The sequence below is a fragment of the Pseudorasbora parva genome, chromosome 16 (genome assembly GCF_024679245.1).
Source record: "Pseudorasbora parva isolate DD20220531a chromosome 16, ASM2467924v1, whole genome shotgun sequence".
Lineage (NCBI taxonomy): Eukaryota > Metazoa > Chordata > Actinopteri > Cypriniformes > Gobionidae > Pseudorasbora > Pseudorasbora parva.
The window spans coordinates 29,299,009-29,325,868 of NC_090187.1; the positions used below are offsets into that span (position 1 = coordinate 29,299,009).

General features: G+C 40.4%; 1 protein-coding gene across 1 annotated transcript in view; it reads right to left on the reverse strand.

Annotated features, from left to right (window-relative positions):
* The window catches only part of cracr2aa (calcium release activated channel regulator 2Aa), a 51,099-nt gene extending 29,560 nt beyond the window's left edge, over positions 1-21,539 (reverse strand). Inside the window, exon 1 of the mRNA XM_067420182.1 lies at positions 21,271-21,539. The gene's annotated coding sequence lies outside the window, so the exon portion shown is untranslated. The remainder of the gene's footprint in view (positions 1-21,270) is intronic.
* Between the last annotated feature and the right edge of the window lie 5,321 nt (positions 21,540-26,860).

Consider the following 26,860-nt stretch of genomic DNA (forward strand, 5'->3'; position numbering starts at 1 on the left):
GATCCACTTTTGCGACGCGACTGAAGCGTGATGTTGTGCCGCTTCCCGTCATTACTGCGTTCAAATCGTTTCAAATGCAGTTTCAAATGACTGGATCAGCAGCTTGAGAGCAGTGTTTATGGGCGTGCATTTCCTCTCTCGCTCTGGACGCGCGCGCACCGGGAGAAGAGCCCGTACGGCCCATACAAGGACCTTCCGCTCTATCGACGACAAGCCGACCCATACTCGAAAAAAACTCTCCGAAACTTGTGAGAAACCGGAAGGAGTATTTTTAGCCCCGTTTCCACCGCAGGAACTTTACCCAGGAACCAGGAACTTTGGGTGGTACTTCGTGTGTTTAGACCGCAGGAACCAGGGTCTAAATGAAGTTCCGGGTAAATATTTCCCCCTCCAAACGGCCCTGCTCGCGAGGTAGTACTTTTTCAAAGTTCAGGAACTTTCGAGGGCCGGACTTGGGCGCTGAACATGCTCATGTTGACAAGAGAGGAAAGTTCATTTTTCGGAGGGGTAAACTTTTTATTTCGTAAGTTATGAAGATAATGTTGGAATAATGACACAGCGTATATTGCCCCAGGCAGTTTTTACTTTAACTGCGCCTGACAGAACATTTTTTTTTCTGAGATGATTATTACACTTTACAACAAATAAATAGCTATAAATAATACTGTATTAGTCCTGGTGGCCTATGGCTACAGTAAACACACTCCAGCTGCTGGAGAAAACAGCGTTGACATTTTTGATGCGGCAGACAAACTGCATGTGACAAAATGATTGCGATTGAAAGTCATCACATGTAAACACCAGATCGGTTTAGATAACGTCTCATGTAAATAGTCCATCTTTCAATCGGTACACGCAAAAATGATTACTGCAGTAAAACATGTCCTTCACTGACTTGGAGGAACAGTCGCGCGCAGTCCTATCACCGGACTAATTTGCCTAATCTTCTCGGAACTTTAGATCGCGGTCGAAACGCAGACAGCTGCAGGTCTGGGGGGAAGAAAAGTTCCTGTAAAAAAGTTCCTGGTACAAATTGTTCCGGGTAATTTTGGTGGAAACGGGGCTTTTGACACAGAAATACTCCATCAAACGTCCAACAATAGTTTTTGAAACTTTGTCTATGTTTAGGATGGGAATCCAAGTCTCCCCCCCCCCCCCCCCCCCCCCCATAACAGCTTAAATATGTGCAATATTGTTTTCTGTTGTCTAACAAGAAAAATCAATCTTAATTAGCATTTCTACAGCACAAAAGTCATTTCAAAGTTTGGAAAGCCTATTAGTCCGCAAAGCAACATCACACTGATAACTTTTCTGTGACATCTCCTAGATTGCCTACAAATTGAGTTGGTTATAGATTGGTTATATATTGCAGGTAAGGGTATAGGCGATCAGTTGTATCTAACAATTATGTCTGTGTGCTTTAATGTGCTTTAAAACATTCATGTGCTTATCAAGTAAACATTTTCGACATTAACAACTTATATTTATGCTTTTTTAAGCAAATTTTGAAGCCACTTTTTTAGCACTTGTTCAAAGCCTCATGAAAAGTCTTTGAGATTAATTAAGGCAGATCTTTTAATCTTTTGAATTATTATTCTTTTTTAAACTAAGAAGACGTGCATAAACGTATTTACAGAATAAATCCATTTCTTCAAAAAAAAAAAAAAAAAAAAAAAGATGCGATTGGATCACTGGAATTGCCAATGGACCAATTTTATTGCATAGTTTCTCAAATGTTGGTTTGGTCATTCTGAAATGCCATTTGGGTTGGTTTTGATAAACTCCCTGAATTTACTTGATAAAATCCTTATAACAATGTGCCCTAACACATTTTATGTTGGGGAGACCAGGGAGGGTTTCTAAGCAACAATGAGTTGGATGTATAGCCTAACACTAAGTTTGACCGTTTGAAAAGAGCTGTGGTAACGTAATCGATATCATACACACTCCCATATTTTTTCTGAGCTCACAGGAGAAATTGCATGTGACAGTGAGCAAATTTGTTGATTTTCTGAACAAAATATTAAAGATATATATATGTGTGTGTGTGTGTGTGTGTGTGTGTGTGTGTGTGTGTGTGTGTGTGTGTGTGTGTGTGTGTGTGTGTGTGTGTGTGTGTGTGTGTGTGTGTGTGTGTGTGTGTGTGTGTGTGTGTGTGTGTATTTTTATATATACTCCTTTTTTATATATATTCCAGTAAGATCATCAAGATTATGATTATTAATTGATTTGGAGGTACAATTATTTAACTTAACCTGAGCAATTTATTTTGATGCTTTGTATTTATGCTAACTTCAAACCCATATTTAAACAGTAAGCTTAACCATAACAGTTAGTTATGGCTGTTAGGGGTGGGGAATAGCTGTAACAGTTTACAACCAACCCCTTTGATGATTTCAAGACACGCAAGTTTTTTGTTGCATATTTATTCTGTAAATGTGTTTCCATTATAGTTTATGCGCATGTCTTCTTACCAGCTAAAAATGATCTGCCTCAATTGGACAAGTTTTTTTGTCTACATTATTAGAATTTATGCACATCTTAATGTTTCCATGCAATGCTTTTTTATGCAATATATCAAAATTCACATAAAACAGGTGGATCTTGGAAACATGGCTAATTGGTTTTTGCACATTTCAATTATTCATGTTGTTCAAACACCTTTTTCTTTGTTCTTTAATTATGTCTAAAATTGGATATTGTGGATGTTATTGTAGCATCTCTCTGTGTTACATCTATCTCCAACAAGTGTTACAACTCACCCCAGTAGTTGGGTAGGTTGTAACAACGGAAATCTTTTACATTTGTATAACGGAACTATTTGTAGCAGACAAATGTGGCTACCATGTATACAAATTTTAGACATTTAGAACAAACAACCACTGAGTTACTGATGCTCAAGCAAAGTGTTGTGCCCAGTCGTCCCTACATTTTACTGCTACTGCTCTGTACACCTTAAATGTCATTATGAAGTAAAATCTACTTAACATTCTATTATTGAACTACTGAACTTAACGTTCATTAAAAAAACAAGTAAATAATAATTACATATATTTCATTTCACATATAGAATTGAATAAAATCTACTTACCCAAGTTAAGTAAATTTAACAAAATTAACTTTTTACTTAAACAATATAACACTGAATTAAACCACACTTTTAAAGTGCACGTTTTCCATAGAAACTAATCAATAATAATGTAGTAAATAATGCAACAGATATTGTGTAGACACCGTATAAGTAATTTGGCACTCACCTGAACACAGATACTTCACTACTTGGTGAACAATGATGTGACACATTCGATAGATCATTTTTGAGTATGAATGTGTCACTTTGGGTAGAAAGGGAACTCCAGATGTCACAAAAGGGCAAGCTACTAAACCTACATTATATTATTTATTTATTTTGGTCTTTACAGATATCATTAATCTACATTATAAATTCTTCATGCCTCAGTGCAGGATGGGAACACCAGTAAGAAAAAAAAAATGATATTTACACTTTATTTTCTACAAGCTTGAATTGAGTACCAATATAGGATTAACTTTGTTTTTACAATTCTTGTCTGAACTTTTTCATCTATTTTTTTTTAAATAACTATGACTACATCAACCCCTACAAACAAGTTGTGGAACTATCTAAATTTCATCAGGGTCTTGTTGGATAAAAACATCAGGTCAGACAAAAATAAATAAATCAGTCCTTGCAAGAATATCAGACACTAGAGGACTTGAACACCGTCTTTCTTAGTAGTGGAATACAGACGTTATTTGTTCAGTGACCACAAGCTGAAAGTTAATGGGATTGATAGGAGCTGACAAGCTACAGATACAAGAGTGGTGATGTGCATTTCCTCTGAGTATTGGGAAATCCAGTTTTCTGTTTCAAACTTCGTAGTGAAACCAAATGCTTTCAGTGGCCATAGAAAACCTGACCAATAATTAAAAAAAAAAAAAATAGAGTTTAAGCCAAATTACAGGGGGGTAAAAATTACTTTAGAAAGATGGCAGCAGCATTACTGTTTTTACAGAGATTAAGCATCTCTTAGTTAAATTTGTTGACTTGAGCAATCTTTGTTTAATAAAAATTCCAATGGTGACTTCAAATGAGCATACCTTCAAATTTGCATACCTGAAAATTTAAATATAATATCAAGTATTAAAGATTAAGATATATCAATATCCTTTAGATTCTGGTTCTTAAACTTCTCCTTAGGTATGTTATTATTATTATTTTTTAATTATTGAAATGCACTCATTTCATTGGTCAAAAACCAAATGTGGTTGAATTTTTAAACAGCTTCATACTTATTGTACTTAAAGGTGCCCTAGAATGAGTTGAAACTTTGTTAAATTGTTCTCTGATATCTACATAGAGGGTATGTGGCTTATTTAAGGGCATACTTATTTTGTCCAGATACAGTTTTACAGGTCCATTTACAACCCTATAAATTGTCCCTAGGATGTAATGCTCTGTTTTTGCCTTATTTGGAAGAGTCATTAATATTAATGTTGAGCTCTGCTCTGATTGGCTTATTTTAGCATCTCACAGCACACAGCATTTCACTTGTTCAGAGAAGCGGCTCTTGCCTGACCATCCTGACAGAACACAGACCGACTGAATGACATTCAAGGTACACATTTTACCTTTACACTGCACTTTATTATTGTCATCTGACAATAATAAAGTGCAGTGTAAAATGACGATAATTACATAATGTAATTGACATTACACTTTAAGAAGAACATGTCAAATGGAGATTGCTAAAATGCAGCTTAAGTGTTTATTGGTGTTTTCAAATCAACAGCGCGTGAGAGAGCGCTCGCGTGCATATGGTTGCCAGATTGGACATAAAAAAACGGGTAGTATACGTGTTCTTTTCACAGAAAATCTATGAATGGGGGATTTTAATTACTGACATCTGGCAACTGCATGAACGCTCTTCTTTTCCCCCAACAAAACCAAAATCAGTATACTATCCGTTGTTTTGGTACTATCCGGTGTTTTGGTTATACATGGTACTTGAGTTTCCTATTGTTACTTGCACTGGCATCTTGCATTATGCTATGCTAGACAATGCTGTCTCTCTAAGAACCTTCCAATTTAATCAGATTTTTTAAAACAGTTAATAAGTGGATAAATCACTACTAACTGATTGCAGGAATACAGTTGTAATTTCCCCTTTCTCCAGTACGCTGAGCGAAGCTTGCTTGAAATGGGCCGAGCAAATGAACGATTTTGAATTAAATTGTTTATAATAAACATCAACCATGACTGTTGCCATTTTTTTGTCTGTGTGAAGGGTATGAAAAGTCATCACGTCCCCTGCACAACCTGGAACATGATATTTGTGTCCATGAGCTGCCGTATTCGCTATCCTCATGTGACGCTTGTTTACCTGCAGATCCCAATGATTCGGCTCCATCAGTTGCACCTGAAAATTACCATGTTCGGACATATGCAAATATTGTACATATTAATGATCCCCAGCGATTGCGTCACAGTTGGCGTTATGTTGAGAATCACTTATTTTTCTGTGGTGTTTTTCATGCACGAGATTTACATAAGAAGTAGGAGGCAATGGTGTTTGAGACTCACAGTGTGATGTTTATGTACTGTACTTGTTATTAGGGGCCAAGCACCGAAGGTGCGGAGGCACCTATTGAAACCGTAGTCGCACTTTCTTCTTCCGCCATGGAGGTCTATGGCAGCCCATAGAACCGTTTGCGGGAAAGTTGTAACGATTTGACATTCTGATAGAGGGCAGTCCCAACATTAAATACACCAATTTTGGTGTCTCTAACTCAATACCTCTAGCACCACCACCTGTCCAAAGTTGCACTCATGTTTATGCTAATAACTTTTGAACCTTAAAGGGGTACTTCAGCGCTGGGAAGATGAATCTGTATTTAAACTGGGTCATCAATAGAGTAGAAATGTGAAATTATTTTTGAATTTGGTGCCTTCTAGACTGAGAAAAGATAGAAAATGTATTTTTGTCCCATGGGGATGAAAGACTACAATTCCCAGAATGCTTCGCTGCCCTGTGAGGCCATTCCCACCAACGAGATTACTGTGACTGAGTTAGAGAAGACACTACAATTAAAAACTGAACGTGTCTGTTCAATATAAGGAGTGAGTCACAGCGCGAGTATCACAGCACTGAGCACTAACTGCAAGAGTAATGAGAGCTGAGGTAATCGCGACTACACTCGCGGCATACATTCACAACGCGAGTTCAGTCTGGTGCGTTTCAGTTCATGCCTTTGCAAGCATAACTTTCATAAAAATTTATTTGAGAAGTTAAAAGACTTACATTGCTCACCATATCTCTGTTTAAATGAGTGCCTGTTTAGTAGCTGCCAGCTGAGCTCTCCCTGCAAGCTGAGTGTGATCTCCATCCCCCATGCGCGGATTCAAAACATGCGGAAATGGCTCCCTCTACTGGCTGTAGTCTTTAGCCTCTGGCCAAGCATTCCTCCTATGATTCAAATATCGTCAATTTGCATCATAGGAGGAATTTTTCCAGAAATAAAATGCATAAATCTCTTGTCTCAGGGGGATATGATGGGGGAAAGCACAATCATTTGAATATACTCCAGGGTTTCTACTGATACAAAGCCATATGCTAATCGCTGAAGTAACCCTTTAAGGGCTAGAAACAAAATTCTTTTTCCTCAGATTTCTGAGCTTCTGCCAATCCGAAAGCACCCTATGACGTCATTTCCGACATTATATATTTCCCGCCATTTTGAATTTGCCCAAAACCCTACTTTTGCGAACTCGTCCTAGACGGTTCGTCCGATTTGCACGAAAATTGAACCAGATCATCATCAGCCAGTGTCGACAAAAAGTTATGGAATTCAATTGGATTCGTCAAATCGTTTCCGATAAACGAGCAAACAAATTTTACGTAGCGCTTGCAAAAACAGACCTATGGCTGTATCTCCGCAACACTTTATCGTATTCAGACCAAACTTGGTACATAGTGGCACAACCATGTCTTGAGGCAACCTGCTGTGTTTCGGCGCAGCGCCACCTACTGGTCCGGAGATAGGAAAAATGGCTTTTTTTTACAACAACAGTATGCTAAACAATAATGACCAAAACAAAGCCAAAATTTTGGAAGAAAAAAAAATCCAATCAATGCAGCCCATGCTCTCATAAATATATTTTGCTATAACTTTAAAAGAAAATTAGATATTTACAACAAATTTGACATATATTTATGGACACCTAAAAAAGCTATGATATGTTATAACTGTCAAAAAACATATGTTTCCTTAGTTATATTATCGATGTATACTCTTTCCCATCTATGATCTAAGTTTATTTGTTTAATTGGATCCCCATTAGCCAATACCTAGGCAGTGACTACTCTTCCTGAGGTCCCGAAAAGTCAAAAATACAAAACTACATTAAAGCTGCAAGAGGAATGAAAGGGTCCTCACAACTGTGCCACCACTACCTTGTGGTTGTAGGAACACAGAGCACGGTGGGCAATATGCATTTAAGTATATAAAAATAGGAGGACTATATCAATCATTTGTATTTGCCACACTTCCTGCTACTGGGCTGTATTCTGATCAGAGGGTGGACCTGTTCCAGGATATGACCAATGCATCACTGAAATATCTGAAGAGAGTGTGTCAATTAAACTCTGCCCTGTAAATGCAGACTCGAAAAGACATCCTTATAAACCTGTCTCCGGCACAACAACTCCAATCTATCAAATAATCTTACGAATATCTATTTATCTAATATGACTTCTGAACTGTAATTTTGCCAGTTTAAAAGGTAAAAAATAATCATACACTGTTATACACAAAATAATAATCACACACTGTTTGTTCGTCGGCCAGAGGAGAACTGGCACCCCGAATGAGCCTGGTTTCTTCCAAGATTTATTTTTCTCCATCCTGGCCCTGAAGGAATTTTGGTTCCTTGCCACCGTTGCCTTTGGCTTGGCTTGCGCAGTTGAGGACACCTAAATTTCAACTATATTACCGATCTGCCCACATTGACACTACATGATAATTGAAATTAGCTGGATAACATCAACGTTTTCAACAGAGCAGTTGTACAAAATCTGTTGCATTATTTTCCTATTAACACTGTGAAGTAGGGCTGTGTATTGCCAAGACTCTGGCGATACAATACGTATCACGATACAGGGGTTACGATACGATATATTGCAATATATTGCGATATTGTAAGAGGCAATATATTGCGAAATTTCTTTTTTGTGTGTTTTTGTTTTTTATAATTTAAAAGAATAAAGAACACAACCATAAGCCTAAAACACGAGACAAAGTATTTTATTTAATTAATACAGTATAATTTATAACACTAATCATATGCAATGTGCAATCTAAGTTAAGGGAAATGTAAAGTGACTGCAGGATTCTTTATGTGTAAATGTTTTAAAGGTTCACAGTATAGCAGTGGCTATTTAACAACAGAAAGTGCAGTCCATTTCATGACTGAATGACTGTTTGTTTTATATTTAACACAGTAGCCCCGATCACACAGAACGCGTTTTTGCAGCGAGAAGCCTTTTTTGAATGGATTTCGTTTGGCAGAGAGCGTTATGCGCGCTGCTTATGCGCCCTGGGCGCCTCGCGTTTTTGAAGGAGCGCTCCGAGTTGAAAAAAAGTCCACTCTGAGCGGAAAAGCGTGCAACATCATCGCGCTTATGTTCTGTTGTCCAATCGAATGAATGAAGAGGCGGGCCTTCCGTTGTGTTAACCGTTACATTGATTTGACTGACAGTACAGGTGATTCGGGGGTTGCCTAGAAACATTAAAGCGCACTGCTCATTTTTGAATGAGAAAACGCCGACCAAAAAAGGGAGTGCAGTGCGCCTCGCGTTTTCGAACCTGAAAAACGCGTTCTGTGTGATCGGACCCTAAAGCTGTTTTCTATAAAGCAGTCTATTGTATAAAGTGCTATTTCAAGTAACGTTATTGAGCTGCAGAGCTGGTGCATCCATATCCACATCGCTATTATCTTTCGTTCTCCTGCCACCGCTGTCAGTTTTGGTGTGTGTTTATTTTGTTACTGAGAGGAAAGCGTGCAGGACATTCTATCGAAACACTTCTCAGCAGCGCGGGTGACGTCAGGATGTTAAGCGAGCTCTGTTTCAATGTGTTTCCCGAGTATTAGATTATAACGTGGCCTATTTTGCAAACAAAATGATTCTTGTCGATTTCCTTAGTGGCTTCTTTTTAGCTGAAGCCAACATGAGTCCACACTTCAGCTCTGTATACTGCAAGAGCGGAATAATGCTATCGTCTTGAGAGCTGGGTTTGCTAATCTAAACACTAGTGATGCGCGCACTTTCACCTTGCGCTTCTCCGGGTCCGCGTCCGTTATACGTTCTGAGATAACACTGCCATCTAGCGGTTGGGTGTTATACAGTCTGTGGTTTAAACCGAACACAAAGCCACGAATCTTGGATGTAAATAAATAAATATATAAATATCGATACAGCGTTTTTTAGGAATCGATACAATATCGGCAAACATAATATCGCGATATTCACGTGTATCGATATTTTCTTACACCCCTACTGTGAAGCTGCTTTGAAACTGGACTTGTTAAAAGCGATATATATATATAAAGGCGACTTGACTTGACCTAGCTAGTGGCACTATGAATAACTAAAATTTTGCAAAAACATCAGACTTTGTCAGGATACCACGAACACGACGTTCAACTAAACGCAAGATCTTTGAAATTTAACATCACTAAGGCTATTAACTATTAGACTGACCAAATATGATGTTGTTTTGGTTCAATCTTAATAAGCAGTTAATCACAGTGTACTCTTGCCCACAGGTGACAATATAACTGACTACATATTGACACAGACCATCAGTGCTCGGGCCCTAATTAAATCAACAACAATAAAATGAAACATACAAATCCCATTAAATGTCCTACCTATTAGTAAAATAATGATGCTCCCATAAAGACATGTTCTCCCACTTTTAATTTGGCTTTAATTTTTAGGTGAAAATGTTTCATGTTGACCCCCACTACAAAATAATAAATATTTAAGTAAATATTTATATGTGGCATTTAATATATATATGTAACATTTTATACTGGGGAACTCTACAGTTCAAACGTAATGTGCAGACAGACTATGGACATCAATAACGAATATCTAAAAGGATTTGCAATATAAGCATTAATAAGGAAATATACAGTAGTACCATATATGTTTAATACCGTACATGTAAAATTATATGCAACAATTCGTTTTATGCAATACACTGCCATACAAACCTTTGGGTTCAGTATGAATTTATTTTATGTTTTTGAAAGAAGTCTCTTACGCTCAACAAGGCTGTAATTATATTGATTTAAAAAATCTATAATGAAATTGTGACATTTAATTACAATTTAAAGTAACTGTTTTCTATTTTAATATGCAATGTATTCCTGTGACGACAAAGCTGAATTTTCAGTATCATTACTCCAGTCATTCAGTGTCACATGATCCTCATCAAGACATTCTAATATGCTGATTTAGTGTCCAAGAAATATGTCTTATTGTTATCAATGTTTAATATTAATATTTTTGTGAACCATGACACATTTTACAGGAGTCTTTGATGAATAGAAAGCTAAAAAAAATAACAGTATTTATTTAATGTAATAGTAGTAGTAGTATTTTTTTTTTTTTACATATATTAATTTGCACTTTTGATCAATTTAATGCATCTTTGCTGAATAAAGGTATTTAAAAAAATCTTACTGACCTCAAACTTTTGAATAGTAATGTATGTAACAAATGGTTGCTTGGCCTGAAAAAGTTAAAGACCCCCCAGTCTAGACATTTCCTTGAATCATTTGTAAATTCTTTACAAAGTTTCAGGAAAAGAAAATAAGTAAGTTGATCTTAGTCTATTGAGTTCTTTAACCAGAACTAGGCCTACTCCTTCCCTTTGCGAACTTCCTTCAGAAGGAATATCATTACTGCTTTGCATGAAACCTTTATCTATGCTGCCATGTTAATGAAGTGAACACTGTACTGTACTATGAAGTTGAAATGAGGCATTTATGTAGAGCTTTACTATGTACTACTGTACACCGAAAGTGTTTTACAATCATATTAGGGGATCTCACCTCAAACAACACCAGTTCAAATAGTTTAGGTGCGTGGGCAAACTTACAAGCTACAGCTTCACTTTAATGTCATGTCAAAAACAGGAACATGGTTTGGACAACACTGTAATTTTACCCAAAATTCTGTCATTATTTGCACACCCTCATGTCGTTCCAAATCTGTAAGACTTTCGTTCATCTTCAGAACACAAATTAAGATATTTTTGATGAAATTGGAGCGCTCTATTACCCTTCCATAGACAGCAATTGAATCAACAGGTCCAGAAAGGTGGGAAAGACATCATTAAATAGTCCATGCGACTCCAATGGTTTCAACCTTAATGTAATGGAGCGACAAGAGTACTTTTTGTGCACAAAAAACAAACAAAAATAACGACTTTGTTCAACAATCTATTTCCGTCTATGTCAGTCTCCTACACAGTTACTTTGTAAATGCAGTGCAGTGCAAAGCTCTACGGCAGAACGGTGGCTCACCATTGGCTAGCTCCTGCATTAGCATAGCATCACACGCATGCGACGTGGTGCTCACGTGAACCATGTCAGCCAATTGTATCCACGTTCTGATGTAGCGCTTTAAAAGGGCTGCACTGTATTCACTACGTCAACAGCTTAGGAGACTGACACACACGAGAAGAGATTTCTGAATAAAGTTATTTTTTAGTTTTTTGAAAACAAAAAGTACTCTCGTCGTTTCATAAAATTAAGGTTGAGCCACTGTATTCACTAGTGTTATCAAAAGTCCCGACTGTGATACCAAATCGGTACTGAAAATTTAAAAATGTGACACTTTGAGCACTGTTGAGTATGCCTGTCGCGATAGTCAATAAATTAATTAATCGCACAATGAAAAAACGTCTCAGGTTACGTATGTAACCCTAGTTCCCTGAGGGAACGAGACGCTGCGTCGAAACGCTGTGAGAACGCCTCTGCGTTAATGCGTCGTGAAGCGCCTGTAGAACCATTCCATCGGAAAAAAGATCGATCGTCGGCGTGATGACGTCATCGACCGGAAGCTATAAAGCGTCCGTGAAAACAAACAGGAACTAACTTCTGATAAAGCCTGAAGTAAGTGATCACGGACACGCCGGGGAGTATGGCAGAGCGACGCAGCGTCTCGTTCCCTCAGGGAACTAGGGTTACATACGTAACCTGAGACGTTCCCTTTCGGGGAACTCGAGCTGCGTCGAAACGCTGTGAGAACGCTTATACCCACATCGCCATAGGACCAAGTGTCTCGTATGTGTGAAGCCGAAGCGCACACGGTTACGAGAGTACCTGTGCCCCTACTGTAGATGCCAGGTCTAGTTCGTAGAACCTGACGAAGGTAGAAGGAGACGACCATCCGGCCGCGTTGCAGATATCGTGGAGGGAAGCCCCCGACAAGAGTGCTTTTGAAGCAGCCATACCCCTGGTAGAGTGCGCCCGGACAGCCAGTGGAGATGGCTGCCCGGCCGCTTCATAAGCAAGTGAGATGGCCTCGACCACCCACTTGCTCATCCTCTGCTTGGATACTGGAGCCCCCCTCTTAGGGGGTCCGAAACAGACAAATAATTGCTCAGATTTTCTCCACAGGGCAGCTCTGTGGACATATGTATCCAGTGCCCTCACAGGACACAGCAGATTTAATCTTTCCTGGTCTGACGTCTTAAACGGAGGAGGACAGAAGGCTTGGAGAGTGATGGGGCCCCGTGGGCTCGTAGGAACTTTGGGGACATAACCCGGCCTGGGATGTAGAAATGCTTTCACCATCCCCGGCGCAAACTCTAAACATGAGGGCCCAACCGACAGGGACTGAATATCTCCTATTCTTTTAAGAGAAGAAATGGCCAACAAGAAGATGGTTTTCAGAGTGAGGAACTTATCCGAAACCTCCTCCAGAGGTTCGAACGGTGGCCCGGACAAGCCCCTCAAGACAATGGCCAAGTCCCATGCTGGGACCCTCGAGTGTATAGCCGGCCTCAACCTTAAAGTGCCACGAAGGAAGCGTGTAATTAGAGGGTGTCTTCCCAAAGACACTCCACTGAAAGGGACGTGGAAGGCACCCAAGGCCGCCACGTACACCTTTAGTGTGGAGGGGGTCAACCCTGCCGAGAACCTTGCCTGCAGGAACTCCAGCACTGTACCAACCGGGCAGTTAACTGGGTCCCACTGGCGTTCTCTGCACCATGCTGAGAAAAGTCTCCATTTCAAAGCGTACAGCTTCCTTGTGGACGGAGCTCTGGAGTGTAGGATGGTCTCCACGACCTCGGCCGAGAGACCCTCCTCTATGAGCCTAGCCCCCTCAGAGGCCAGGCCCACAGTTTCCACATCTCCGGGCGTGGGTGCAGGAATCTCCCGCCCGCCTGAGAGAGTAGATCCCTCCTGGTCGGAATCTCCATCGGAGAGCCTTCCAGGAGAGATATCAGGTCCGAAAACCATACTCGGGTCGGCCAGTTCGGGGCCACTAGAAGTACCTGGGCCCCGTCCCGGCGTACCCTCTCCAGAACTCCTGGAAGCAAGACAATCGGGGGGAAGGCGTACAGAGGCAGCCTCGGCCACTCCTGTACCATGGCATCCAGCCCCAGCGGGGCCGGATGGGTCAGAGAAAACCACTGCGGGCAGTGGGAATTCTCCGCCGAAGCAAATAGATCTATTTCTGCTTTCCCATAAACCTTCCAAAGGAGCTCCACCACCTCTGGGTGGAGTCTCCATTCCCCGGGCCTCGGCCCCTGTCTCGACAGGCTGTCTGCTTCCTGATTCAGGGCCCCCGGGATATATACTGCCCTGATTGACAGCAATTTCCCTTGGGCCCACAGGAGGATCCGATGAGCCAATTTGTCCAATGGACGAGACCTCAGACCCCCCTGGTGATTTATATAGGCTACCACGGACGTGTTGTCTGTCCTGACTAGTACGTGGTGGCCCCTGAGGTCGGGCAGGAACTGTTTCAATGCAAGAAACACTGCGAGCATCTCTAGCCGATTTATGTGCCAGTGCCGCTGATGTTCCTGCCATAGACCCTGGGACAAGCGACCACTCATGGTCGCCCCCCAGCCCGTGAGAGAGGCATCTGTCGTTAGCGTTACGCGACGAACATGAGCCCCCAACACGGGACCCTGAGATAGAAACCCCGGGTTTTTCCACATGACCAGAGCACGTAGGCATCGCCGCGTGACTTTGATCGTGCGGAGCGGATTTCCCCTCGGGGAGAACCCTTTTGTTTTGAGCCACCACTGCAGTGGCCTCATGTACAGTAGGCCAAAAGGTATCACGTTGGACACTGCTGCCATGAGACCTAACAGTTTCTGGAACTGTTTCACAGTGACGGCCCGGCCTAGCTTCTGCTCTTTGACGGCTGCCAGGATCGATGCTATGCGTGTTGGCGATAATTGCGCCCGCATAATTACCGAATCCCAGTTCACACCTAGAAAAGTGGTTCTCTGAGCCGGAGAAAGCACACTCTTCTTGGCGTTCAGCCTCAACCCCAGCTTCGACATGTGGGCGAGAACAGCATCTCGATGCTGAACCGCCATCTGCTCTGTATTCGCTAGAATCAGCCAGTCGTCGATATAGTTCAATATGCGGATGCCCTGCAGACGCAGCGGCGCCAGAGCTGCATCCACACACTTGGTGAACGTGCGGGGTGACAGTGCTAGACCGAAGGGAAGTACACGATATTGGTATGCCTCTCCCCCGAAGGCAAACCTCAGGAACTTCCTGTGATGTGGAAGGATGGAGACATGAAAATACGCATCTTTGAGGTCTATGGTGACAAACCAATCCTCCGATTTGACCTGCGCTACAATCTGTCTGAGTGTAAGCATCTTGAATTTGAGCTTGGCCACCGAGCGATTCAATAGCCGCAGATCTAATATCGGGCGTAAGCCCCCATCCTTCTTCGGCACGATGAAGTAACGGCTGTAAAAGCCAGACTCCCTGCTGGGAGGGGGAACCCTCTCTATAGCCCCTTTTTGCAGGAGTGTCTCTACTTCCTGTGCCATTACCAGAGCCTGCTCCGGGCCCACCTCTGTAGGTAGGACACCGCAGAAAGGAGGTGGCCGACTTCTGAATTGAATGGCGTACCCCCTTTCTATTATCTGCAGGACCCAATGAGATATATTTGATAGACGTTTCCACTCGTCTAGAAAATCTACTAAGGGAACCAGCCTCTCGAGGCTGGCCTCTGGTGTATTTTGAGCAACAAGCACAGTGCCCTGAAGCGGCGGACCGGCAGGGAACGACTGACTTGACTGCTCGGGGGCCCCCCGAAGGGGGCGCGGACCACCCTCGGGTGGCCCACGGAGACCGACTGCGCCCCGGCATTGCGGCGGGGTTGGCAGCGCGGCCCCCCGAGGGTGCCGTAGGGAAACGGGTACCGTTAGCAGGGGTAAACACCGTTTCCCTACGGGGGGAACCACCCTCAGCGTCCTGACGCTTCTGGTGTCAGGAACGCTTCGACGAGGCCTTCTTGGCGATCAGGACTGTCCGCAGATCAGCCCTGCCCCTCGAAGGCCTCGCCTGAGAGCGCCGCCCCTCGTCCCCGCGCTGAGGGGGAGCTCGAGCGGCGACGCTCTGTTTCTGTTGCGCCCTGTGAGCGGAGCTCGTACTCGGCTTGGGCTGCCTGATGTCAGCGGCAGCCCCAGGGACCTGGACCCGGAGAGGGAGAAACTGCTTTAGCGCCGCAGCTTGTTTCTTTGACTCCTGGAACCTCTCGGTGACAGTGTGTACTGCGTCACCGAAGAGGCCGCCAGGAGACAGCGGCGCGTCTAGCAGGAAGCTTTTCTCCCTCTCCTTGATTTCAGTGGGGTTGAGCCATAAATGCCTCTCCGTAGCCACCAAGGCTGCCATAGAGCGGCCAACACATCTGGCCGTCTCCTTGGTGGCCCGGAGAGCGAGATCAGCTGATGTTCTGAGCTCATTTATAATATCTCCCCCCACTTCATCACGTCCATCAAGGTCCCTGAGCAGGTCAGCCTGATAAGCCTGCATTATAGCCATAGTATGCAGGCATGCAGCAGCCTGACCTGCCGCCGAGTACGCTTTGCCCACCAGTGCCGACGTTGTCTTTAATGGTCTGGTGGGCAAAGTCGGGGCCTTCAGGGACGATGCCGAGGAAGGCGAGAGATGGCTCGCAAGCGTCTCTTCTACCTTTGGCATCGCCCCATAACCGTAGTGCTTCAGCCCCATGATGTTGCTATAGACCGAAGTCTGAGGGCTGAACACACGGTATGATGCCGGTCTCTTCCATGACTTTGCCACCTCGGTGTGCAAATCATGGAAGAACGGCAGGCCCCGTCGCTGAGGTTCTGAAGCGCGAGCGGGCAGGAATCTCTCATCTAATTTGCTAGATCTCTTTCTTCCTGCCTCAGATCTTTCTACGGGCCAGTCAATATTTAGTCTGGCCACAGCTCGCATTAGAACCTCAACGAGCTCCTCACTCGCAGGGGACTGAAGTGGCGAATCTTCAGTCGCGATGCTCTCAACGTCCACCTCCTCGGAGCTGGATAGTTGGAGCACCGGCGACTCTCTCGGGGGGGAAGAAACCGCAATGCGTGCTTCCAAGCCCCGAGAAGAGCCGCTGGATGGAGCAGGTGAGGGCAGAGATAAGGCAGCGCCCGTCTCAAACCCCTCTGCAACATCCAATTGTGAACCCCACGACTGCAGCCTCCGCTCTGCCTCGGCAGCAGCTGGACCAGAGCCGCGGGGAACACGAGCCGAGGCACCCTCCTCGAAGAGTGCCCGGCGGGAGCGCAGCGTTCTCAGTGGCATACGCTCACAGTGCTCGCAAGCAGCCCCCTCGAGGGCTGCCTGGGCATGCTGCGCTCCCAAGCAGGCAACACAAAGAGAGTGTGTATCCCCACCCGTGATGTAGCGTGGGCAGGGATGTACACACCTCTTGAATTGACTGCTTTCACTCGCCATTTTTCTATCTATTTATTTTCTCTTTTTTGTAAATATAAGGAATATTTAACAAAGGGTGGAAAAACTCTTGCAAATAGACAGACAAAAACACCAAATAGACAGACAGGTTCACACAGATCGCTTGCTGAAGGCTCAGAAGCTAGTTCCTGTTTGTTTTCACGGACGCTTTATAGCTTCCGGTCGATGACGTCATCACGCCGACGATCGATCTTTTTTCCGATGGAATGGTTCTACAGGCGCTTCACGACGCATTAACGCAGAGGCGTTCTCACAGCGTTTCGACGCAGCTCGAGTTCCCCGAAAGGGAACAAGCTTTGTCTACGGTTGTGGAGCCACACGCAAAGTTACAAAATTTGACGTGCACACCGCCAAGCGAAATGGGGTCTTGAATACTCCGCGTTGAAGTCATTTTTGCCGCGCGCACCCTTGCGCTCATGCGGACGCGTCAAAAACAAGACTTAAAGCTACTCTGAAGTTGGCAGTTTGATAAATTCAATCTTTGTGTGCTAAAAAGGAGATTCCTGTAGAGATAGTAATACACACTCATTTTTTTGCCAAATAAATGAAAAGCATGTCATCAATGTCTTCTCTCTCACTGTATCAAAATCTCACCTAGCATTCCTCAGAGATGGTCTTCAAAATCAGTTTGTGCATGATTACATGATATAACAATTTTTTTAATACTGTATCCTAAATTGTGGATAATTAAGCTATATATCATATGCTGAAGTACATTTCTGGAGAGTTAACAATTAAAAGAACAAACAACAACAACCGTTTAGAACCGAAAACCGTGATATGAGCCGAACCGTGGTTTTTATTTGTGAACTGTGCCACCCCTAATATGCACCTAAAACACAATTATCCATTGCAGTTTTCATTCATTTTATTTATTGTTTTTGGTATTTATTCAAGTGAATTTTTTGTTAACAGACCGAGAGTCCATTGCTTTTATTGTTTTTGGTTGTTTTGTTCATTTATTGTGGATATATTTTTTTTAAAATCTATTTTCAGTGTTAAATAGTCTTTAGAAATAAAAGTTAATTGATCTTTGAAAAGGTGCACCTGCATTTGTATGCCATTGTCATTATTTTAGATGAAAATGGTCTCAGAATGACAATATTGTCATTTATCGCAACAATTTCTTGGCCAATTTTTCGTCCAACAAAATGAATTATTGTGATAGGCCTACTGTTGAGCTTGAATCATAAACACCTCTTACTGGCCTTTTTGTGTTCAAACGCTCATCGGAGGTGCCAGTGATTGGCTACAATGATCAACGCAGAAGAAAGTTTTAAAACCCACGGAAGGGTTTGAAAGTGCTTTGAAAGCGGGAGCGGGAGCATTTGAAAGCACAAGCAGGCATCAACCAGGGGACTGGTACGTTTATAGACACCTTCATTCAAACACTCGTATACTTACAACATGTTTGTGAAGCGCTGATCGTTGTAGCCAATCACAGACATATTTGATGAGCGCGTGAGCACAATGGCCAGTCAGAGGTGTTTACGGTTCCACTCAACAGTGCTCAAAGTATCACATATTTTAAATTTCAGTACCGATTTAGTATTGCTGTCACCATCTTTTGACAACACTAGTACAAGAACTATTTTAATGATGTCTTTCCTACCTTTCTGGACCTTGAAGGTGTTCATTAAATTGCTGTCTATGGAGGGGTCAGAGAGCTCTCAGATTTCTTCAAAAATATCTGAATTTGTGTACCGAAGATGAACAAAGTTCTTACGGGTTTGGAATTACATGTGGGTGAGTAATGACAGAATTTAAATTTTTGGGTGAACTTTAATAGCCTAACCTCTTCTAATTCTAAATACACCATGTATTTGACCTGACAAACTGTGTTTTTGACTGAAAAGTCAAATAGACTTAATTTGACTCCTCGACTCCATTTAGTTTACATCAACAGGGTCAGAAATAAGACAAAATTGCAGTTGTTACACGCCTAAATTATTTTCCCAGACAAGTCTTAAAATCCTCTTATTAAAACCCTTTTAGCATGACCATCCAAATTAGTCCAATTTACTGATGACTTGATGAGTACCTAGCTGTTGCCGAAACCTAATTTTAGAGGAAATAGTCACAAAAAAACAGCTGTTGCCTAGCGATTGCCAGCAGCGGCTCGTCCATATAGAGGGCGCTGGGGCGCCGACCTCCCTGTCTGTTTTTATTTTTATTATCATTATTTATTTTTTAATAATCTCTCATTTTGAAACACAATGTGTGTTAATTATATGCTAATAATGGTTTTACTTTAGAATGTGTTTAAAACTCTATTAGAACTAGATATTTGCATTCACTTTCAATGCCGTTACGTTTATCATGTTGATAAAGTCTTCCCAGGGCTCCAGTTTGCTCAGCCCCACAGAGCTGTAACTGTAAGCCAATGGTTCTATGCAAAAAAAGTTTATATTTCACCAATCATCGTCGTCGAATTTTATGGTTTGGGGGTGCTGAAAATATCGCCCGTAGTACTGAGATTAGAGCATTGCACCTGCTGAACCACGGGACATTCAGCCTGGCAGGAGGGGAGGCAAAGTCAAGTAACATTAATTTAGTCGTGGGAGTTGAACTAGCTCCAAATTAAGTTAAATTGCTACGAAAGAAGAACATTAGCAGAAAAAACTCAGACCAGACAAGCCAGAAGGGAATAGGTGTGAGAAAAGGTGAAAACCTACAAGAGAAGCTTTTTTTCGGGGTTGGTTCGATCGAAATGCTTGGCTAACTGGCTGTGGTTCGCCAAGGCAATCTTTTGTTTCCCTTGCTTACGTTTAAAACAGGTGCTAGTGATTGCTCGTGGACACAGACCTGAAAGATATATCTAATATAATCGTTATGTGCTTGCACTTTTTCTATCTGGGCCTGGAGCATAATAACGTACTTGTTCATTATCATTAGGCCTACCTGTGAAACTGTTGATTTCTATGGCAGTTAAAATAATATTGTCATTTTTATCAGACTATTGATATGGACTAGTTTGAGTTATTTTAATTGGTTTAGGCAAGGGACCTGTCCTTAAAAGCACCATAATGAAGGAACTCACATCTATTAAATAAAAAACAATATGCAAAAAAAAATACGCCCACCTACAATATTTTTCACCAACCACCACTGGCGATGCCGTTAAACTCTCATGAGCATTGGTGAGTTAAAGATACTAAATACTTAAATACATACAATGATGTACACTTATTGATGTGTTTCTTGAACTTTATTCGTTTTTTTATTATTATTATTATTTATGGTTAGTTTAATCATTATGAACACAAGGTTAAAGGGTTAGTTCATCCAAAAATTAAAATGATGTCATTAATGACTCACCAATCCAATGATTGGATGTTAGATTGTTGTGGTTTGTGAGTGACAGGTCGTCCTGTCCTAACACTAGTAAACGTCATCAGAGATAAGATGTTTTGGCAAGGGGGAGGGGAAGTTATTTTGATTAAAGATTACAAGGACACATAAATATTTAAAACATAATAAATTTATCATTAGAATGGATATAATTGCATAGATACACCTTAATCTGGATATCCCAGAATATTGCTGCGAAAAGCCTGACCTTATTGCAAACCTTTAAATTTCTGCATTTGGCAGGTGCTTTTATCCAGAGCAACTTACAATGCATTTATGGAATACATTTACATTACAAGTACTAAAGCATCCTGTGAGCCTACAGTGTTTTGGAAAATTAATGGATTGATTTAGCAACAGGAACACTATCATCAGCTGTAATTCTTTAGTTTAGCACAAACCATCCACAGTTTGCCAGTCTAACAAAGCTCTTACACTATGCAAACATTATGTAGTATCAAGACTTATATGGAAAGTTTTTCTTGCCTGTCTAGTTAGACGACACTGGACTGACACAGTATACAGACAATGCTTAGGGAGTCTACATTTAAAAGAGAACAAAACAATTGTTCTGTTACTAAATACACCGTTATTGCAGATCACATGGAAAGTGAAAAGCAATGGGACAAAGCAACGCACTTTCAAAGATGGACCAATGTGAAAAACTCGTGTACTGCATGAAAAACAATACGCAACTCTACACGCAGTTGACGAAAACAGGAACACTTGTTTCCTCCTCTCAGTATAGGAGATTCCTTCACACACTTTCTTTCACACTTCCTGTTCAGAGTCTCCAAAGCACAGACCACAGAACTGGTCAAGTTAAACACACATCTAGGAAAAAACAATAACAACTTTACCTTTAAACAGGCAGCCGCTGATGTTACTTCATAAATCCACCCATGAAGTGGCTCTCTGTTACTGAAAAGCACTAAGAGTTTAACTTTTTATAATTTTGAAGTGGCATTAACTGCAGACAACGTCAGCAAGCAAGGCTGCGACTGAAATTTAATTAGACGTCCAGAAGATCCTGAAACTGGAGCTGAGCGCGTTAAGGAGACATGAGGACAGAGAGCCTCCGACAAGTTGATCAAACACTTTACTGCTGCGCGTTCACGGGGAGGGACACTTGCGTCCACGTGGACCTGCATCCGTCTGTTTCTATAGCAACCGAGGAACACACGCGGAAGTTTGGCTACATAACTAACCAACCACATAGCTACTACTCTTACTATTTCAGGCAGCCATAGAAAGATGTTGTAAAAGTAGTACGGTTCCGAATTTAGCAACTAAGTAATACAATTACATAGTAGTGAACTGAATTGAATTTAAATGCAATAAAATTAGCAACAACAATAATATATAGAGTTATATATAAATGAACAGGTCGTCTGTCGACACACCCTCGCCTTGGGACTAGTTTCCTCCGGCGTCACCTTCCTTTGATCATCCAGGGAACGACACACACACTTAAGAATCAATGGTTCATAAACTTTTGAATGGGGTCATTATAATAAATTCAGCATTTGTTTTGTTTTGTTGGCTAGGCATATAATTTTTTTTATTTATTAAATATGCCTTATTCAGCTGAAAGTAGACTATAAGTAGCTAGACTACATAGGCCTATATATAAATATATATATATATATATATATATATATATATATATATATATATATATATATATATATATATATATATATATATATATATAGCTACACACACATATCTGAATAAATGTTTACAATATTTTTCTTGTATGAGTTTGTAAACAGAATACAGATAGCTTCATATGCCTAATAATCAACATATTAATCGAAATAATACTGTTCAATAATGAATATAATATTAAATGTAAAAATAAAAAAAAATAGTAACCATTTCCATTTCCACCAAGTAGCTACCACCGTTGCTACAATACATTTATTTCTAGAAAGCTGAAAACAATGCGCAATGGACAGTGTCACCTAGTGGACTCTTTGAGATCAGAATCCCAAGGGAACAAACACGTTGTACACTTGTCGCAAATTGAAGATAACGTCAAATAAAATACTTTTGTTCCGAACTTAATTAATATTGCAAATATTGGCATTGATAGGCTACTGTAGGCTATGTCTGATATTTTGTGTTACAGCTTGTGTTATTACTAGGCCATGGTTGTCGTTTGGAGTCCCCAGTTATATGCACGAATAGCCTACATTAGTTCATGAATTAGCAGTGGTGTCTCAGGTATTATTGGTTTTCCTGTCTGTAAAACGCAAACTGTCCATGGTGTAGCTAATGTGCATCAAACGCACCTGTAGCTAGGCCTACTATAGATGTTTCACTTGTGAACGTCTTGGGATAAGTCAACTTTTTGTGTCTGAGCTGAGCACAATGCGTTTCTCCCAAGCATATGATTTCTCTCTTTGACAAATAACTGCACAAGTTGCATGCACATGCATCTGTGGTTGATCATGATCGATAGACAGACTGAATACAATACTGGCTGGTGGGGGGTTGTGGTTGTGCAAATGACATCTTTAACCAGAAAGTGGTGATTGGGGGCATATAAAGGCTATGCATTTTGTTATATTGACATGTTTTTTCTCTCATTTCTTCTCTCATTCTGTTTATAGGCATTCGTTTTGAGTGTGCCATGGATTTATTTGTAGGCTATTACTTTAATCACAAGGTGTATTTAGAGTGGTTGGGTGTTCGGGATAATTTTAATTGATTTTAATAATGTAAATTGTATATTATGCTAGGCCTATTTGAGTTGCCAACATACACTTCAATCAGAACAAATTAATTGTATAGTTATTGTTTGCTTTTTACTTTGTTCAGACCTGTTTGTGGCTCTTTACGTTTTAATTTATTCTCATGCTACCGTTCAGATTATGTTGGAGAATATTGCAAACTTAGAAATTTCACATCTGAAAATCTAATATTATTTTGGGATTTGCTATATATTTGTCATGTGTTCATTATGTTGAAACAACAAATTATTTAAAATTTGAGAGGTTATTAAAAAGTTCTGTCATAATGTAAGCTACTTATGTTGTTCCAACAACCTGTATGATTGACTTTCTTCCATGAAAAGAAAACGAAAATGTTGTTTTGGACCATATTAACTATCTACACGTGACCTTACACTTACTCTCCACTTGATGGCGCTGAAGGATTAGATCATTCGAATGTGAATTTGAAAGAAAACGCTTACATTATGTTTACTTCCTGATTCACCCAATATTCAGCCCCTCATATGTTATTAAGAGGCAAACCACTGATTTTGTTTGGCAGAAAGAAAATTCATCTAAAAGATTGTTGCAGAGTGACAATCTGGACTCATAGATTTGATTCTGTGTAAATATACTTTACACAAAAGCACGTCACAGAAAAGCACTTGTTTAATTTATAAATTATATGCTGCTTTTTATTAAATATACAAATGTAAAGTGACAGGTTTTTTTACAATTATTTTCATTTGTGCTTTAAACTATGTTACTGCCTCTGATTCTTGCACTAACACCTCACAGTGGAAGAGTCAAACGGCTATTTATAAGTTCTGAAAGTGCATGGAAACAGTGAGAAGAAGAGAGCGTGAGTAATCACAGACCAGGCTGCACGGTTTTTTGCAGCTAAAGTCTGTTTAGTTGTTTGTAGTCTGATCAGCAAAAGATCGTATGAAATGCATACATATTTGACATCCGCATTTAGAGTAATGCATTTCTGTTTGAAAGCAGTCTGATTTCAAAGTAGTTTGTGTTGTTACCAGATATCTACATCTGTGTTTGAAATCACTAATTTTAGCTCACGATAGGCCTCAGCTGTGAATGATGAATGAGAGAGCGGTTTGGGATGTATATGGGTGACTGTGTAAATGAATACAGTAGGCTACTTTTTTGAATGAAATGACTGAGAACCACGACACAAAAATATGATAAAGGACAGAAGCAAAAAATCTATCTATCTATCTATCTATCTATCTATCTATCTATCTATCTATCTATCTATCTATCTATCTATCTATCTATCTATCTATCTATCTATCTATCTATCTATCTATCTATCTATCTATCTATCTATCTATCTATCTATCTATCTACGTCCATCCGTCAATAGTAGCCTATCTATCTCTTGGTCTGTGTATATCCGGCCATCTGTCATTAAAAAAAAAATACTATTTGAATGCTGCCTAATTTCTAATACATATAAATAAAGCAGATAGTGAATTGCATTATCAAATCAGCTCAGAATGAAAACGAAACTTACTATGAACAAATCTAGATTCTTTTTTTTTATTAGAAGCAATAATTGTCCAATTTTCATAATCAAAAAGTACATTTTTCTAATAAATTCTTCTTTAAATGTGTGTAGTTTGGTTAAACCAATATTTGTTGTAAAAACCGTGAAGATGCCCATTATAATACAATGATTAAGGATGTATTCTCTCTGTTGGGTTTTAGACCCTTTTTGAGTTCTTCTAGTCATATTTTTGTGCTAGATAGATTAGATAGAATAATCGAGCATATTTAATTGAGTATATTGGGTACAGTATATTTAAATCCTTAAGTACTTAAGGTTATATGATTGGCCTTTGCAGTGTTATAGCTTACAGAATACCAAGTCCTGTGCCAAGCTGCGTGTGTCCATGAGTCTGCTCATATTTCAGGTCTGCAAAAGAAGTTGAAATTTGTTCCATGAATGCAAATGATATCGAAAGAAAAGAAGCCTGAGTAATGCGTATGAAGTGTTATGCTGTAAAATGAGAGAAGTGTCAACTTAAGAATTACCTGTAAATAGCCTGTAAGTGGAAAATGTGGGCAAGACCACATGAGTTGATATTTACACAATTGCCTACAGAAACCACTGCAGTCATAGACATGAGTGCTTTTATGGAGTAGAATGTCATAAAATTATGAGTGAAGAAAATATGTAATCTTTTATAAGGTATTGTTTTTCTGGGTGAAGCCGTCACTTACTATCTAAGCATGTCCTGCCTCAGTGCGCTGGACAAGGTAATTATACGCCCCATTTTCAAGCATGCTGCTGAGGCGGGTTGCCAGATCCTTCTATGATAAGAAGTCTCAGTTGCCCCAACCAGCTGTCAAGGGTCCAAAACCTTGCCTGTTTCCAATTGAGATTAGCACAGGCTTTTTACTAATTAATTAGCCTGTGAAAGCACCACTGATTGAAAGGCACTTGTTATTCCACAGAGCAGGATGGCACTTTTGAGCTGCCTGCAAAGAGAGGAAGAGTCGCTTTTTATACTTGGATGTAATGTAAAAACATATGGTTTCCATTGCAACCGTAACAATTCAAGCATTGCATAAACCCAATAACCATTAGCTAAAGGTGGAGTTTTCATTTTTGGGCCAATGATGCAAAATGGAAGCAGCCTACACAATACGATAACATGTTTTATTCAATAAAACTTTATTGCATTCAATTCTAATTTGAAGCCATTTCATTTCACAAATTATAATGCATTATAGAGGATGGAATGGTAAAACAAAATAATGTAAATAACATTTGATGTTATTAAATACATCTTGTCATTTAATTGTATTTCACCTTTTGATTAGTGTCCCCTTTCTGCAATGTCTGCAAAAATGTCAAAATCTTATTTGAAGACATACAGTAGTTATGTGGTTGTAGAACTTCTCTCTTGTGGTGTTTTTACTTGATGTCAGAGGTGCATTCAAAATCCACGTTTTATTCAGTTTGTCACCAAGAGTGTAGTTTTAAATACCTGCCTTTTAATTCCAGGTCCAATTCTTACCAAGGCAAGTGAAAATATTATCTTTATACCTTTTATTAGGCTTAGTTCCTCAGAAATCACCTTTTTTACAGCCCGCTTGAGTCAGAACCCAAGACTCCACAGAGGAAAGAGAGTGAATGTTTTAACCTGCACTGCATAAATATAAATGCACATAGAAATGAAAAGCAGGTGTTATTTCAACAAATTTCATGGTCTGTATATTAAGGTAAATATTTTAAAGCATTTGCTAAACCGTTCAGAATGCGGTCTATGCGTTTTGGCTCTCTGAATAAAGTGAACGACAGGTGAAATTCTAGATTGTACTGTTGTTTTTCTACTTCATATCTTCATATCAGTTTGTTTTGTCGTTCACCAACAGGTCTGAGTTTGGCTTGCTCTTTTTTGCACACACTCTACATTTCTCCTCCAACACTTCCAAACAGCTTGTGAGTCACTGTCATCCCAAGACCACAAACATCTGAGGCTGAAACCGCGAAACAGCTAAAGGAAATACTTGCGCTGATGGTTTTGGTGCTTTTGTACTAAATTACAAATCTATAAATATACCAGTTTCGTAAATGTAGATGGTGAGTCACTCAGAAATGTCAAAGTTCTCTTCTAAGAAAGCACCATTCAAAATGATTTACAAATAAATTCAAAACAATTTATTGTCATCTGTTGAAACCACTAACACTACACTGCATGTC